Raw genomic sequence first — 18979 nt, 5'->3', positions numbered from 1 at the left:
GGAAAAAGCCTAGATGTCCATTGGCAGATGAATGGATAAAGAAGATGTGGTATATATATATATATATGAATATTATGCAGCCATCAAACCCCCCCCCAAATCTTGACATTTGCAATTATGTGGATGGAACTAGAGGGTATTATGCGAAGTGAAATAAGTCAGTCAGAGAGAGACAATTACATGATCTCACTGATACAAGGAATTTGAGAAACAAGATAGAAGATCATAGGAGAGGGGAGGGAAAAATAAAACAAGACAAAAGAGAGGCAGACAAACCATAAGAGACTCTGAATCTCAGGAAACAAACAAAGAATCGATGCTTTTTGATTCCACGAATGGTGCCATCGCTGGGATTGTTACCTCCAGGAGGAAGTACCATTTGTGTACTATTAGATGCCTTTTTAAATTCATATTCATCTTGTTGTTGTTTATCTTTGGTCTCTGTAACATAAACCCATACGGTTTTGCTTTTTAAAGACCTATAAAGATCTATTCGAAGATTTATAAAAGATTTATAAAAGATGTTCTATGGACATCACCAACTGTAATTGAGACCTGATATTCCAGAAACAAACAACAAAACTTATATATTTTTTTAAACATTTTATTTATTTATTTATTTGACAGAGAGAGAGAGAGAGAGATCACGAGTAGGCAGAGAGGCAGGCAGAGAGAGAGGAGGAAGCAGTTTCCCCGCTGATGTGGGGCTTGATCCCAGGACCCTGGGATCATGACCTGAGCTGAAGGCAGAGGCTTAACCCACTGAGCTACCCAGGTGCCTCTCAACAAAATTTATATTACGCATATTTGCGTTTTTTTCTTATATTCTACCAAGTGATTTCTAGAATCACTCAAATATGGCATTGATTGAGATCTTCGCGCCTTCCACTGTGCCTTCCCCCAAACAGCACTTGATTGTTGAACATAAAGTAAATGGAAGAGAGCCCCAACGATGAGAGGGACTTGGCTATGATTCCTCTCCTCTAAAGGACACTTCTGAAAAACGGAAAAGGCCTCGGTTTAAAGAGGCATGTATGATAATCGAACTATTCCAATGCTGTTTAGCCTTTTAGAAAATATCCAAGAGATGGAGGTGGGGACGGCACTCTTAGTGCCCAATATAACCTCTTAACAATCTTCTCTTCTGCTTTCTGTCACCATTTTTCACACAAGCAGCAGCTGCCACTCCATAAATCCTTCCCCGTCCCAACTGCCCACTATGGAATTCTTACCCCACATGCACCCAGCGCCGTGTCTCCCACTCACCGAGCCGACAGAGCGGCTCACAATCTGTCTCTTTCTCTCCCATCCACGCTTTGCCCTTACCTCTACAGGACTCCTCCATTCTCTCCCCACCTATACCCCACCCTCACCCCCAGGGCCTCCATTTCTGCTCCCCCCAAAATCACTCTGGGAGGCATAGTCTAGTCCCTTACTCCAATTATTTTTCTTGGGAAAATCTGTCCATTATCCAGGTTCTGTCCTAAAATGGAAAGTCCAGGTGCTGGTATACCTACAAGTAAGAATCCTTCCTTCTTGAAAATCAGAAAGGAGAAAGGCCTTGTATTCATTTTTTTTGTTGTTCCTGTGACACTTGAATAGACACACATTCAACCCAGTGTGCTCCCCTGCAGAACTGAGTAACTATGCCAAGGAAGTTACAGGCCCCCACACCGCAGGAAAAAAGGAAAACTTGTCAAGCACATGTCAAAGTCCTCTTATTTCCCAACCACTTATTGTTTTATTTTATTTGCTCATGTTTCTTTCAAGATTTTTTGGCTGGAATTTTGTGGTAGGAAAAAGGGATCTTTTCATGCCCTGCCATGTAAGATAAGAGGTCAACTGCTTAAAGATTTACCTAGTATTTACCAAGAGGAGGAAAGAATGAGATTCAGTGACTGTTAGATTTTTTTAAAAGGATTTTATTTATTCACTTATTTGAGAGAGAGAGAGGGAGAGAGAGCAAGAGAGCGGGGGGGGGGGGTGGAGCTACAGAGGGAGAGGGAGAAGCAGACTCCCTGCTGAGCAGAGAGCCCCATGTGGGATCGTGACCTGAGCCCATGGCAGATGTTTAATGGACTGAGCCACCCAGGTGCCCCAGTGACTGTAACATTTTAAATGGAAAAAGAATAACAGTTTTGAATTAATTCACTGACTTTTCATCCATAATCTGTTCAGACAATCCACCTACATTTAGTGACTTCAGAGAATTCCTGTGGGTTATGAATACGGGCAGAACTTTGCAGCATGATTCTTCTGCCTCCTACGGCTTGGGCTGGGGGTAGTCAGCTGGTTGCTGGGCTTCCTTGAAGGATCCATGACCATTTTACTCACATGCCTGGTGTCTTGGGGGATGGCTGTAAGGTTGGGCTTCCAGATCCCTCTGCTCCTCTCAAATCTCCATATAATCTCAGAGCCTCTCAATATAGTCTTTACAGGGTAATTGGAATTTCTACATGATAGTTCAGGCTTTCAAGAGTGAGTGTTCCAAGAGGCAGAAAGAGATCTGCCAGGGTCTTAAGGACTGGGCTAGAAATGGGCACATTGCCACTTCCACTGTTTGGTCAAAGCTGTTAATAGGCTTTTAATATGAAGATTTAGAGTGCCACTAGCGGATGGCAAGAATGGAAAGAAAGAAAGAAAGAAAGAAAGAAAGTTAAGAAAGAAAGAAAGAAAGAAAATTAAGAAAGAAAGAAAGAAAGAAAGAAAAGGGAGGGAGGAAAAGGAAGGAAAAGAAAAGAAAAAAGAGAAAAGAAAAAACTGTGGCCATCTCTAACCCCCCACACCTCCTTACCAAGATCTATACCTGGAAGATTCAGCTCCACTGATTTCTTCCACAGCAGGGGCTGGCAAACTCTGGCCCACTGACCAAATCTGGCCCACCTCTTATTTTCACAAACAGAGTTTTTATGGAATATAATCGCACCCATTCATTCATATATTGTCTAGGGCTGTTTTCACACTGCAACAGCAGAGTTGAGTAGTTGTGACAGAGACCATATGGCCCAGGAAGCCTAAAATATTTACTATCTGGCCCTTTACGGAAAAAGTTTGCCAACTCCTCCTATTCTGTAGCATAAAGAGAACCCAGTCATGATGGAGACAGTGGTAAAATGTACTCCTTCCAGCCCTGGTCAGTTGTGGGACAGAGACGTAGGGGGAGGAGCTCAGTCACAAGTGTCCCATTGTGCCTCCTAAGACTGAGTCCTCCAGGAGGTCATTAGTAAAAACGTACAGAGTAAGGGAATCTGAGGTCACCAAGGGTGAAGGGCTAGTGGCATGCTCCTCTGGTTGGAGGGGTGGCGGGGTGGGGGGGTGGGGGGGATGGGGCAGGAGGGGCAAACCTCTAGAAGAGTTGCCCCCAGGCACTGCCAACACGACACAATACTAGAGCAGTGCAAGCAAGGCCGAGATACAGATGAGCTGGAGTAGCTCCGCAGTGGGGTCTGCTGAAGTTAGGTCCCGTACACTTGGTAAACAGGAGCACAGAAGTGTGCACATCCCAGGGAGCAGCTTGGAGAATTTACAACCAGGGAAAATGTCTGAAGCCCAGACACATCCTGGTGGCCAACATTGTAGAGACTGGACCTGAGGCCTCATTCCCCCGCAGAACAATGCAAGTCTAAAACTCTCCATATCCTATATGGATATATATCCTCTCTATATCCTTGTGGGTATAGGCCCACAGGGCAAGGAAGCTGCACACTTCTCCATTCTCTCCAAGAAAAGCGAGAGGAAGGGAAAGTCGAGTCCTCTAAGAGAATAAGAGAGATGGTGGAAGTGTAAGACACTGTTCCATCGTCTATGGCAAGTTCAGATCGTGTTTCTGAACCCCCACCCCCCTGCAAATGATGTATCCCTAAGGAATATCAGATTATTTATAGGAAATATATAAACTACACTTTTCCACACACAACTGAGTGTAAAGTATAAAATATTAGACCCTGTTACAGTGAGATTTCATGATTTTTTAATATTCTTTTGAGACAAAAATCATATTGTAAAGGTCGTATCATTACTAGATCTTAACATCAAACTTCCAATAAGACTGGAATGAACTTCTTCTCCAGAGATGGAGGGCATTCTTGTGGTAGGGCATAAAGTGAAGTTTGCCCTAGTTCCACTGTGGCTGGGGTTGATGATGACTTTGGGCAATGCAGTGTATTACATTAAGGCCAGATTTATCCCAAGAAAATAAAGATAATAATAGTGGAGTCAATTCAGATGACTCCATGCAAAGTTTCTTTCTCCACCCCAACAGTACCACCACTCTGCTCTATCAGTTAAAAGGGTGTGGGTCAGGGGCACCTGACCAGTGCCCCTCAGTGGCTCAGTCGGTTAAGCAGCTGCCTTCGGCTCAGGTCATGAATCCAGAGTCCTGGGATTGAGCCCCACATCAGGCTCCTTACTCAGTGGGGAGCCTGCTTCTCCCTCTCCCTCTGCCTGCCATTCTGCCTACTTGAGCTCTCTCTATAAAACTTTTTTTTAAAAAAGGAGGTGTGGTGTGGTATGGGTCACTTTTCTTGCTTGCTAATGAACAAATCATCGACTCCTGGAAAACATAGTGAAAGGTTTTTAGTTTTTAGCTGGTTAGTGCAAGTGAAAAATTGTGATTCAAGTTCATGATTTTTCTCCAGCTGGCATGTTAGCTTAAACTGCTTGAAGACTTAGGGAAAGGAGAGCTTGGGTTAAAAATAAGAATAACATTTTTCTGGGAGTTCTAACGGATTCTTACAGAGCATAGTCAGAACCATCCCCCCAAAACTGAGTTGTTAGTAGACAAAATGCTTACCTTAGGCCAAATTTTAAGGTAGGCTATGTATTGCTGTGTAAAAAAACCAGTCCCAAACATAGTGGCTTAAAACAACAATTTTCTTATTGTTCATGATGCTATGGGTTGACTCAGCCAGGTCATTCTTCTGCTTCATATGATGTTATCTGGAGCCATGGTCATCTGAGAGCCCATCTGGTTTTAGAAAATCCAAGATGGTGCTGAATCCTGAGTGGGAGCTGTTGACTGGGGGGCCTACATTTTCTTCTACACTGTCTCTCTTTGTGGTTAGGACTTTTAAAAGCATGGCAGTTGGGTTTTAAGTGGGAGCATTCCAAGTGCAAATGTTCCAAGAGGAAGAAAGTGGAAGTTTCAAGTCTCTTATGGTCTAGACATAGAAATCTCAGAATTTCATATCTGCCATATTTAATTGGTCAAAGAAATCACAGGACCAGCCCAGATTCAAGGGGAGGAGAAATAAACCCTATCCTTTGGCAGGAGTAGCATGGGTGTACAGGGAGGGGACCTTGAGAAAGATAGAGAAGCAGAGACAGACAGAGAGAGATTGATTGTAAATAATTGCCCATAGGAGTTTAGAGACTGACCACGCCTCTAAAAATCCAAAATCTGCAGGGTAGGCCACAGACTAGAAAAGAAGGGAAGAGTTGCAGTTGGGTCTGAGGGCAGGCTGCTGTTGGATTACTCCTTGCCTGGGGAAGGTCAGTTATTTTCTATTAAGGCCTTCACCTGATTAGATGAGTCCCACCAACAAGAGAGCGAGGAGTCTTCTTTACCTAAAATCTACTAATTTAAATGTTAATCTCATCCAAAAACACCTTCACAGAAACACTTAGATTTATGTTTGACCGAATATTTGGATACCATGACCTAGCCAAGTTGACATGTAAAAGTAACCACCACAGGGACTGACCTTGGGAACCTGGCTACCACAGTAGCCAAGGTTCTTCCTGTCCACACTCCTTCTGGTCACCCCTCCTCCCATCCCTCTCTAGTCTATTGCTTCTCTGTATCTTTCCTTCTCTTACTTTATTCCTTGTGGACTCTAGGCTCCTCTTTTCTGCCTCAGCCTCCTGTTCTATGGCCCTACCTCTCTTCTACTGCTTTATTTTCCTTAAGAGGAAAAGTTAATGGAATATTTTCAACCTCAGCTATTACTCAGGGATGCTTCATCCGTTTGGTGCACAGGGAATTAATATTCAAACGACTACAGTGAGTAAAGTGGAAAGAAAACCAGGTTAGGAAACAGGCCCCCGGGTGTTAACAGGATGTGACTGGTAACTTTGCCTCTCAGACCAGGAGTTTCCACTCCTTTCTCCGATGTCACATTTCAGACTCTGCACCCATGTATCCATTGGAAAAGATCAGAGGACCCCAAGGTTCTCTTTCTCCTCCCAGGTACCATATGTTCTCTGCAACAACAGCCGTTTGGAGATAGTGCTGTCTTTGGGTTGTTTTGCTTTGTTTTGAAAAAGCAGACATTTCTGAGTTGATAAAGGAAACAGTGGCACCTTGTCCAGACAGTGGGAAAAGCTATATTCTTAAGAGGTGGAACTTGTTCAATCTTTGTGGGTAAACAACTACTATTTATGTTTATGTGGGAGCATGAGTTGCCCTCTAAACTGGGTAGACAATTTCTCACAAAGCTTGTATTTTACACCTTTACCTAGTGTCTGGCAGCAGGATGAACACAAAGCAAGTATATCTATATTTGCAATCTCCAAAAGCAATCTCAGGGAGATCTTTCTGTTTGAATTTTTCTCTCTCCCTAGGAATGATTATACACACACACACACACACACACACACACACACTTCAATGGATTGTTGAAGAGAAAGAACATCTCTAACAACAGATACAAGAGCAAACATTATCTTAGATACCTAAGAGAAAGATAACAGGTGATGAAAACCCAGAGTCAGAAAAACTAGGTTCGAAATACATATGGGAACCTCTACAAATATGTATGTCAGTGCACAGAAAAAGTTCTAGGAGTAGAGCTACCCAATATAACCATGGCTAAAGGGGCGCCTGGGTGGCTCAGTGGGTTCAAGCCTCTGCCTTCGGCTCAGGTCGTGATCCCAGGGTCCTGGGATCGAGCCCCACATCGGGCTCTCGGCTCCGCAAAGAGCCTGCTTCCTCCTCTCTCTCCCTGCCTGCCTCTCTTGCCTACCTGTAATCTCTGTCTGTCAAATCAATAAATAAAATCTTTAAAAAAAATAATAACCATGGCTACACTGGAAGGGGGGTGGTATTTACATGGTGAGGGGGCATTTCATATTTTAATCTATTGTATTTCTGCATTGTTTAAATATCTTATACCAAGCAAGGATTCATGTATGTCTTTGATTTTAAAAAATTGCAGACTAGAGTATAGATTAGTTTGCTAGAGTGACTGTAACAAAGTACCTCTAACTGGCTGGCTTAAACAGCAGAAATTTGTCTCACAGTTCTGGAGGCTAAAAGTTCAAGACCAAGGTGTGGCAGGGTCAGTTCCTGCTGAAGGCTTTGGCAGAGAATCTGTTCCATTCCTTTTACCTAGCTTCTGATGCTTTGCCGGCAATTTTGGCATTCCTTGACTTATAGAAGAATCACTCTACTCTCAGCCTTTATCTTTACATGATCTTCTCCTTGTGTGTATGTCTGTGTCCAAGTTTCCCCTTCTTATAAGGACACCAGTTATATTGGATTAGGGACCCACCCTGATCAAGTATAATCTCATCTTAACTAACTACATCTGCAACAACCCTATTTTAAATAAGGTCACGTTCTGAGGTACAGGGGAGGGAAGTGTAGACCTTCCATATATGAATGGGGGCAAAGACAATTCAATCCTTAACAGAACAAAACAAAAACGAGAGTCTTATAATTGCTTTCTAAATAAAAATAATTTTGAAAGAACTGTGGTCAGCACCCTGCTGTGCCCAAGCTCTAGTAGGACTAGAAACCAGTCATTATCCTCTCTAAGCTTCCTGTCTGCATTTATAAAATGGGGCCAAGAATATCTGCCTTCATTACCCCGTGGAGTTGTGGTAAGGGTCAAATAAGGCACAGCAAAGAGCTTTACACCATGTAAAGGTCTACGTTAAGGGGAATACAACCACCCACATACTGTGACTTGAAGACGAGATATCCAGTCTCAGGAAGCATGCACCTCGAGCTGTGAGGAGAAGCAGACATATGTCTAGCCCTTGTGATCAACGGTTGGCAGATGTCACATCTAGCATTCCTTCAAAACTGTAAGGTGCCAACATAAGTTGAACCTGGTGGAGAAGATAGCAGGAATAAAGTTTGGGTTTTTAAGGCTTCATTTTATTTTATTATATTTTTTAAGACCGATTATTTATTTGAGAGAGAGAGCATGAGCTTGTGAGTGGGGGAGGGACAGAGGGAGAGAAACTCAAGCAGACTCAAGAGCCCAACTCGGGGCTGGATCTCATGACCCCCAAGATTACAACCTGAGCCAAAATCAAGATTGGACGCTCAACCGACTGTTTTTAAGGCTTTAATTCAGAATGATGCTTTTCATTTGAACAGATTTCTACTTTCCAAACTTCAAAACATGGTCAAAGAGATGCACAAAAGTTAAGGAGAAACAGATTTGTGACCTTGGCTTAGAGCAATAGTTCTTCACCTTATCTGGGTCCCAAATTCTTTGGAGAATCTAACTAAATAAACAAACAAAAACCATGGACGCTTACCTCAGAAAAAGGTACCCAGACAGTTTTACACATGATTTCAAGTTCATGAACCTCAGGTTCGGCATCTCTGATTTGAAAAATGGTATTTAAGAAAGAAGACACCAGAAAGTTTAAGAAAGGGAATATTTTGGAAGGAGCCTGATTTTTTTTTTTTTTCTGGTTCAATTAAAAAAGAATTCATCCTCATTCTTTGTAATAAAGGCTGAATTAGGGTGCCTGGGTGGCTCAGTTATGAGCCTTTGGCTCAGGTTATGATCTCAGGGTCCTGGAATTGAGTCACACATTAGGCTCCCTGATCAGTGAGGAAGGAGCCTGCTTCTCCCCCTCCTCCCTCTGTCCCACCCTCACTCCCCACTCATGCGCTCTTTCTCCCTCTTTCTCTATCTCAAATAAATAAATGAAATCTTTTTTTTTTTTTTTTTAAAGCTGAACTACTACCTTTTTCTACATATCCTATCTCTGCTCATGGCATCCCGCTAGTGCTGATTTTCGGACCTAGAACTGAGGTGTTCCGAGAGGCAATCTGCCAGATAACTCTCTTAACTCCTAGTGATGACTACAGAAGTTGAGCCTTTGCCTCAGGGAAGAGGTGGCCAGCACTGAAAAAGCAGTCTTTTGGGGTTTCATAAGTTTAGGCGCTGCATGTCTGAGAGCATGGCTTCCAGCAAACCAGCCAGGACAGCACCTGGTATACAAAGTTTCAAAGTATACAAAGTATACGAAGTTTCACCACTGGCAGGGAAGAGGAGTGCTCGGAATTTAGAGGACCCTGAAGTAGGAACCTTGAGGCCTTGCTTCTCTTCTCACTGAGGTGGATAAAATACAATTTCCAGATAGGCTGAAGGAGCTGATGACAGGGCAGGTTTATAGCCTCGTTCCCTGGAGCATCTACTCTAAGAGATGGGCTTAAGCCCCCAGGGTCTTAGTATGAGGCAGGAGCAGTAGGAGGTTTTGCACACACCAAAGAGTGGCCCAGAGCTGGTGAAAGGTCTAAAGCAGATCCACAAGGTATCCTGCCTGTTGGGATGGCCCAGAAGTAGCAGACAATCCCTGAGAGTCTGTGAGGACATAAGAGAAGCTCACAGTGAACTGGGTCTGGAAGGGCCTTGTGGCTGGGAATGCAGGACAACTCTGTCCAATGCACACAGATTGATGAGCAAAGGTCAGAGGGAAACTGCTTGTCTCTCCCAAGGCAGAAGGTAGGATGACCTCAGTGGGACCTTGGTAGTACAGACACTTTTCATTTCTCAACCTTCATCGCCCAGCTCAGATGCAACCCCTAAATGACTGAGATATGTGGGAACTCCAAACAGAAACAGAAATTAAGTTTAGCCATAAGTATGTACACACACACACACACAAGAAATGTATATATTCATTTCAATATATATGAATGATATATATCTATATCTATATCTATATCTATATCTAATCTTTTGTTAGGTTTCCTGCTTTTGTTGTGTTTCAAGACATGCTACACCAAAATGTGGTATCTTAGAATATTAAATATCTTAAGATGATGGAATTTTTTTTTTTTTAAATGGCAGAAGCAGGAAGGTCATCTGATCTCCCTACCCTATCCTTTCATCCCTGAAACAAGTCTTAATACTCCCAGGTGGGGGCGCCTGGGTGGCTCAGTGGGTTCAAGCCTCTGGGAGCCCAACTTGGGGCTCAATTTCAGGGTCCTGGGATAGAGCCCTGAGTTGGGCTCTATCCAACTGCTGGGCAGGGAGCCTACTTCCTCCTCTCTCTCTCTCTCTGCCTGCCTCTCTGTCTACTTATGATCTCTCTGTCAAATAAATAAATAAATAAAATCTTAAAAAAAAAAATATTCCCAGGTAAAAGCTACCCTCCTTGTGCCAGAAGGAAAGAAGTCTTTTTTATGACCAGAGACAGCAAAGCCAAAGCCAAAAATCTGTGTAAATAAGCCTTGTTAAATATCTTCCTAATTATTTCTTCACCATTTATTACTTTTAGCCCAAACCCAATTGTCTCATCAATTCTTCACACATTTATTGTTTGTTGTCTAAATGATGTAAAAGCTTCCTTCTTTGGTCATTTCTTTAGGTCTTTTTTTTCTTGTGAAGTCTCCCATGTATACATAAAATCTCAGTAACACTTGTGTGCTTTTTTTCCTTGTTGTCTCTGTGAGTTTAATATTCATACCCAACAGAGACTAACAGACTAACAGAGATTAACAGAGTCTAAGAGGATTGAGAAAAATGTTTCCTCCCCTCCAGTTACCAAAGACCCGGCACTCCAAGTTCATAGCATTTTCTTGTAGAGCTTTCTATGTTAAGGAAAAAATTGTATTACTTTGGACTCAGGATATCTCATTGTTCTTTTCTTAGAAAATCTATAAAAATTAACCTCAATTATACTTGTTACTGAGATGTCAGTAGCCTGAGTTTTCTCATTCTTATACAATCATAGGGTTACCATTTTTGGTAGTAAAGGGGCTTGAGCCATCAGCTGCCATGAAGTGAGGAATCCAGACCCCCTTGAGACATGTCTGGGGAATCCTCAGAGGGTTTACATAGCTCTGTTTCATGCTGGCTCTGATGTGTCTCCTCAGCCTTGGGTCTGTTTCTGCTCTGTGTGTGGAGCTTCTATTCTATACTCTATCATCTCGTGTCACAGACGGCCCCATTCCCCTCCATCCCACAGGACCACTGACACAAGGTTGTGCCTCCAGCAAATTTGACAGAAGGGTTGGGAGGGCACAACGGAGAGGAGCTACAGCACAGACAACACATAATTGAATGTTCGACATCGGTGTGGAATTCCTGCTCCCAGGAACACCTGGCTAGCTTTTGCTTTCTGTCCCCTCCACCTTCAGCCTGTGCCATGACATATTCCTCTGATGACTTTCTCTTCTTTTTCTCTTGTCTTTGAAGCAATGTAGCCCTTTCTTTGTTCTGCTTTCTTCATCGGTATTTTGCCCTGGAGCCTCATTTCTCATATCTAAGTGGGCAATCAGCGACAACAAAAGGCCCTTCTTAATAGGGTTCCCTTCACTGGCATTTGAGATAACAATTGTTCTTCTTTGCTGCCTATGGTACTTCAATCCTTCCCCAGCGAGAATAAGTGGCACAGAACCCACCTTGATTTAAGGGGCAGAATATTCATTATGGTTCACAATCTTCCAACTGTTCTCCTGCCACAGTCACCATGCACTTTCCAGACTCTTTCGAGTGGGAGGAGCGAACAGGAGCAGGAATACAACCCACCCATTTGCTCCTCTGGGCCATCTCTCTTACTGATCCAGAGGCTGCAGACCAATCAGTTCTGTAGCAATCCACAGTTATCACTGAGCCCGCTGAAACGAAAGGGCAGCCGGCAGAGTCCGGTCTCACACACACACAAACACAGCCCATGTCCTTCTGCAGGAAGAATTATGTACCTGAGCTCCTTAACTGTAGCAATGAAAAAGAAAGACACTCGGAGAAGAGAAACCCCGGATAAAAGATGGCTGAAAATAGCAGTCACACAAAGCAGGGGAGCTGCTTAGAATACTAAAAGCAAACACCAAGTCAACAATAATTACCAACATAAAAATGTTAGCTTTATTCTCTTTTCAGGTTTCACATATCCATGCTGCACACTAGCATTTCGGCTAGAAGGAGTTTACTTAGGGAAAGTCAAATCTGCTATTACCTTTAAAATTATCTTGGTTTAATTTTAAAAATGTTTTCAGTTAAGAGAGAAAACAAGGTTAAGGGAAGACTGGTACGGTTCTTATTACAGTCTGGAACAATGAAGGCAGAAGAGACCGGGAGGCACCTAATTTCTACCTTCACACCCGCCAGAGTCACATCTGTGGGCAGAGAGTGTGACTGCTAAGAAGGGGTGCAGGGAATCTATCTTAAATAGCGGCCTCATCAGCAGCCTGGGGAAGCCACAACAATCACCATGGGAATCAATTCTCCTTAGTCGGAGTGAGCTGAGTCCAAAGTGAGCTGAGTCCCTGCTGTGTCTTCAGCATAGGGAGAGAGTCTTTTAAGAAAGAATATGAAAGACCTAGAGACTCCCCCCCAAAATGCTTCATTTATTTCTTCCTTTGGGAGTTGGCTCCTCTGCAATAGGGCGTTTGTTCTAACAGCCTATTTTACAACATATACATATAAACAAATTTTCATTTTTTAAAATGTTCTGGTATAACTGGCTTATTAAATTAGCCAGCCAAATCAGCTTACTAAACTAAAGAAGCTTAGTGTTTTGGGGAGCAAGTTTTGGTGCAGAGATTGGGGGGAGAGCGAAGTGCTCAAAATGACCTTTCAAATAAGGTACATCAGTATAATGAAATACTATGCAGCTATAAAGAAGAATGAGGTTGTTCTCAGCGTTTTGGTAGGCAAAAATGTGTGGGATATATTGTCAAGTTAAAAAAAAAAAAGAACAACTGTGCTGTTTTAATAGTTTATAACCATTTGTGGAAAGAAGTAAAAATAAGACTATATATGTGTGTGTGTATTATTTTATTTGCATAAGAGATACTGGAATAATATATAAAAACTAATAAAAATAAAGCTCGGGGGGCAGGACAGGGTATGATGGGGTAGGGAAGGTATAGATGGAGGTAGAGTAGAAGTAAGTCTTCCTAATGTATATTTGTTTCATTGTTTTGATTTTTGAACCAGCCAATAAGCTACTCAAAAACATGAATAATGTAAATTAGACAAGCAATTTATAAATAAACCATTCCATTTTGCCATCTACTGGAAACTTTTTTGTCCTTTTTAGACCCGACTCAGAAGTTACCACATTGCCTTCATTAATAAACATTAAAAACTTCCATGTGTTCGGTGCTGAGCCAGGTACCTGCCAGCTCCACCTGGGGATGTCCTCATGAGGAGGGCACACACATCTTTGCCTATGGGACACTGGAAGCTTGTCTGGGGGCCAGACCACTAAGCCAACAACCTGGTGTGGAAGGAGAAGACTCTGGAAATTTCCTGAATCCTCGTACCCTTAGCCTCCCAAACCTAAAACACTGACCTCTGGGCTCCAAAACACGGTGGCTCCCTCCTGACCTGGGATAACCACGTGTTTCTCAGGTCTGACTCTTGGGGCCTGTGAGATCCTGGGAGGTAAGAGCCTTCACAAAGATATCTGTAGAGCCTTGTAGCCCAGGCACCCAGCGAATGCTGTTTGAATGAAGTGATTGATGAGATGTTTCTCAGAGTAGGCAGAGGGCAGCAGGAAGAGATTGGGTGTTCCAGGGGGAAGGAAGGAGGGCTTCTAATGATGGCAGTGACTGCCAAAGCTTCAGGAGGAATGGGAGCGTAGAGCAAAGTGCTTGCATCATCTTAGGACTAAACAGGAATAGATTAACTTATTCAACCAATGCCCGGGAGCTGGGTCCCTTCCTGACACACAAACACATCAGCCCAGAACTTATCAGACTTTGGATCTAGACTGCTAGACTGCTAGAGGCCAGGCCAAACTACTGGTGTTATCTCCCACCTTAACAAATTCTCTTAGATCACCACCGCTCACTCTCTGGGGACATGAAGATCACCAAATATTATAAATACAGATGAGGTCAAGTTCATGATGCATGGTATGAAATATCAAGAAATTGATATTCAGACCAACAGACAGTACCATGACTTATCTTAGAGATTTACCTACTGCACTGTGCCTGAAAGATTCTTAACTTAATCAATTTCAAACCTTAGCCCCTGGTTTTCAAAAGTGGCAGCTTAAATCACTTACTGAAAAGTAAAACATTTCTTCACATTTTGTGTCTTTCTTAGTTATGGATTGCTTCCTAGGGTCAATTTTAAAAGCGATTTGCAATAATTGAGCCTCTGGACTCCTATTCACAGCAGCACGTATCAGGTGGATACAGCCTCCCGCTTGGTCATCAGAGCCAACTCCATACTTACAAGGTGGTTCCTGCAGGGTAAGCATTTATTTATGTGACTTTGCCTGTCACGTTGATTCACAGAGAGAGGCTAGCCAATGAGGACAGTCTTCCCTCCTGCTTTTAATTATTGTAGTCCCATAGATGAATGAAAGTTCCCGGTGAGTGGACACAAAGGGCCAGAATCAGCAACGGAAGGTTGCCTGAACTGTAAGCCTCATCTTTGGATCTGATAAGCCTCAGGCCAAGTCGAAAAGAACGTCACCAAGCTTGGTCAGCAACCTGGGGACCTCCAGCATCAGCATTAAGCTAATGAGACAGAGATAAATTAAGACCGTTTTCAGGATCAACTGCTGTCCTTGGGCCTCCTTCTCATAACTGGCTTTATGTTTTCCAGGGGTTCCTGCAGATGCAGATCTGGGAGGAAAGAGAAAATGAGATTTCACTAACGAGGGAGGACCGGCAGAGCGGGCCATCTCAGAATCTGCCTCTCTATTCCCAAATTGCATATGAGAGAGCAGGGACAGTCACAGAGTCAAGACAATAGGAGGGAGAATTGATCCCAATCAGAAAAGAATAAATCGGGAAACTGGGAAACACAGCTGTACAATAAACAGAAAACTCACACAAGGTAAAAATAAGAATGATCTAATAGAAAATGAATAAAGTAAGGGATGGGAAAAGGCAGTAAATAACACACACAAAGGTGGTTTAGAATGGATGAAGGGATGCAGAATTGGACAAAAGAAGAGATATATAAACGGCATTGTAAACAGAAGAAGAGATGGAGAATTTATATATCCTTTGTATATATTTACTATATATAATTTATACATACATATATTTGTGTATATATATATTTAATAGATACATTTTAAAATAAAGTATACATTTATACATAATATATAAACATAAATTTATTTAGTAAATATAAAATATATTTATATATTAATATATGAAATAAGTAATACACAGTCACTATAATAAAAAGAACACACAAAATATAGAAAATTAAAATCCTCTATAATTTCTACCTATATACCTTCTTTCAAATAGCCACTGCTATTTGGATATTCTGCAGGTTTTCCCTCGTTTTCAGCAAGTATGCAAGTGTAGGCATTATCAGGTGGAGATAGATTAGGGGAAGTGAGAGCAGATGGAACACTTGGGAGGTGATTTGGACACTGCCAGGGCCTTGGTGGATCCTCCGGAGGCCCCCTGCCATCCATTCATGTGCAGGGTCAAAGCTCTGGCAACTGGGCCAGAAGGCAATCCTTTACTTTGAGAGCCTGTGGGTGGCTCATGGGGCAGGATGGAAATCCTAGAGAGCTAATGCTCCAGGAGTGAACTTCACCCATGTGGGATGGGCACTGGAGGATAAATATCCAGCTTCCTCTCCCCTCAGTGGTCCGTTTTGAGTGTGTCCCACAGAGTTTCTCTAAGGGTCTCTGGTGGCATTCAGCTCCAATTGCCCCCAGTGGTAACTAGCACATCAATGCACACTTTGTTATATATCCTTTGTTCTTTGCCTAGCTTTCCCACTTCCAAAACAAAACAAAATAAAGCAAAAAAAAAAAACCCAAACTGATTTGTATCCAAATCCTTGCCTCAGGATCTGCTTTGGAGAAAACCTAAGCTGAGATTGAACAGAAGGCCCCAGTAAGGGGCATGGGGGAGTGGGCAGGTCTGTGATAGACTTAGGAGGCCGAGTGAACATGACTAACCCATGCAATGTGCAACAGAGGGAGTGAGGCAGAGGGGCCTGCCACAACTGGACTGATACTAAATTTCTACTTTGTTTTGAAAAAAAAGAATAATTTCTGGCATTATAGTTCTGGCATTATAGTTATACTTTGTAGTTTAGGTGGAGTGAAAAACTAAGAGAATGGATAATAGAACGGAATTCTAGATGTAGAAGGAATTTAGGCTCAAGATTAAGGGGAGAGAAAGTTTTATAAAATGAGAAACCACTAAGAAGCTCATGAGAATCAACTGAAGGGATAGGAAAATGGAATAAAAGTGACTGAATGAATGAGGTAATGCATAAAACGAGGTGAAGAATGGATGGGGAGTGAGGAAATATAGCAAATGAGATGGGGAATAAGGTAGTCAATGAGAGAAAAGATTACACAGTAAATTAGAGATGTTCATTTTATAGGCAAGGAAATGAGGAAACGAAAAGGAATAGTAATAAAATTAATCATGGCAACCGACACTAGGAAAACAGATAATGATTAAGTAGGCAGAAAGAATGATTGAAGGATTGGCAAAATAAGAAGGGAAAAAAAATAGATGGCCCCAAATGATTGAGTGATTGAGACCATGAAGATGGCAGTACAGAAAAAACAGGCAGCCCTAAAGTTGGAAATAAGATTAAATTAAGGAACAAAGGAACATCCAAAGAGAAATTAGCAGAATGAGAAAAAAAGACATCTGCTGTACAGAAATGAAAAGAAGGAATAGGTACTTCTCTCCAAACTTTAATCAAAACCTTTTGTGAAGTTCTGAAGTTTTCTCCTGGAGCTGCCTGCCCCTTCTCCCTCCAGCTGGATTCAGGTGGCTGAATAGCCCCGAGGGAGAGAAGAGCCGGGAATTGTGGAGACAGTAAACAGCACAGCACAGTACAGCAGCCAAGGGATTACAAAACTCACCGACTTGCAGAGATGCAGCCAAAGATAATCTCCACGTTAAGGTCCTCCAATAAAAATAATACCCTAAAACTTAAACTTGACTACATCATTTTCATTTGTCTGAACTTATTAAAAGTCAACATGCTTTTCTCCTAACATTAATTAGTTTTGCTGTTATAATTATAATAATATAATTTAACATATTATTAAATAACGCAATACTTATATGGTGGTAGATTCCTAAATGTCTCCACAAATCGTTTTAGCTTGGCACACAGCCATCCACCTAACTAAAGACAACTTTTCCCAGCCTCCCTTGCTATTAGGTGTGGCCTTGTGACCATTTGGAACAAGAGGCTGTGAGCAGAACAGAAGCATACGACTACTGAGTCTTGCCTTCAACAGAACTGGCTATGAATTCCACTTTCATTCTTCATTCCTGCTGGCTAAGAGATAGTGAAAGTGGGAGCAAGAGCCACTTCAACCCAGCAATGGAAGCCACATGTTGTGAGGGTGGCAGACAGAACAGAGCCAAGCCAAGGAGAGCATTTCTACCTAATCTGTACCACATGTTTCTAGATTTTATGTGAGAGGCAAAGTCTCTTAAGTAACTATATTTTGAAGTTTCATTGTTATGTTAGCTAAACTAGTACTCTAACTAATGCATTAACTGATCTTGGAACCTAAAGATACCACTATCTGCTTATTAACATGGCAACACACACACACACACACACACACACACACAATGTACTATTCTAGAAGTAGAAATGGACTTATTCACATTCTTGTGGGGTCTTCCTCATGGCCATTAAAACATGTTTAAACTCTTAACTAATTTTCTCACTTTCTATATTTCAGGAAGACTAACCTAGATCAAGAATGAGGACTGTGTGTCCAAAACAGCACAGTGGGGCTATGTGCTCTAATCTTTGAGGGGATCTGCCTTATGTTGTGAAACAGCATGAGGGGCCAAGAGAGGTATTTAAGACTTAAGAACAGGGATTTCAGAATTAAGCAGTCAGCGTTCTTAGCTCCACTGCTTAGTAACTTTATGACCTTAGAAAATGACTGACTTTGGTGCCTCAGTTTTATCATCTGAAGAAGGGGATGATAGTGCCACCTCAGAGATGTGGTGGGAATAACCTCAGGTAACATGTGTAAAGAACTTAAAACAGTGACTGGAACATAGTAAGGATCAAAGAAGTGCTTTCTATGACTGCTTTTGTTATTATTATTAGCATTTTGCCATCTCCAGAGTTGTTTGTAGAGCAGCGTGGGCTGGTAATATCCTCATTCAACAGATGAAGAAAATGACTTGTTAAAACCCACACTGGTTTCTTAGAAAATGATCCCAGCTCTGCTAGTTCCATGGATGGATAATCTCATTTATTAGAAATTGAATTTTCCCTCAAGTTTTATCTTAAAAGATGTCTCCATCACCAAGATGAAAACTTTATGTTCCCCTTTCATGTTGTCCCTAAAATGTCAGCGATAAGCCTCATTATCAACCAACACTTGTTAAGAACCTGGGATACCAATATAACTAAGTTAGCTCAAAAAATGTGAAAGAGACTTAACGTAACTTCCCCAAGTCACAGTGAGCATATGAACTTGAGATGAGAACCTTGGCAGGCTGGTTCTGGAATCTTTGTTCCTCTTTTTTTTTTTTTTTTAAATAAGCTCCACACCCAGCATAGAGCCCAACGTGGGGTTCAAACTCATGTCCATGAGATCAAGATCTGAGCCAAAATCAAGCGTTGGACATTTGACTGACTGAGCCACCCAGGCTCCCCTCTGTTCTTAACTCTTACATAACCCCTAGATGTTACCTCACAATTTAAATTAAAACTTGACCCTGTCCCAGGTTTCCTCTTTCATAGCACTAATCCCAGGAGAAGAATTCAATTTGCTCTACTAGGTATGATATCTGCCTATCAGCTGTGGCCACAGGACTGAGTTACTTTCTACACCTTGACTTGCCAGACCT

The sequence above is a fragment of the Neovison vison genome, chromosome 4, assembly GCF_020171115.1.
Source record: "Neovison vison isolate M4711 chromosome 4, ASM_NN_V1, whole genome shotgun sequence".
NCBI classification, from domain to species: domain Eukaryota; kingdom Metazoa; phylum Chordata; class Mammalia; order Carnivora; family Mustelidae; genus Neogale; species Neogale vison.
This window is presented reverse-complemented; position numbering follows the sequence as displayed.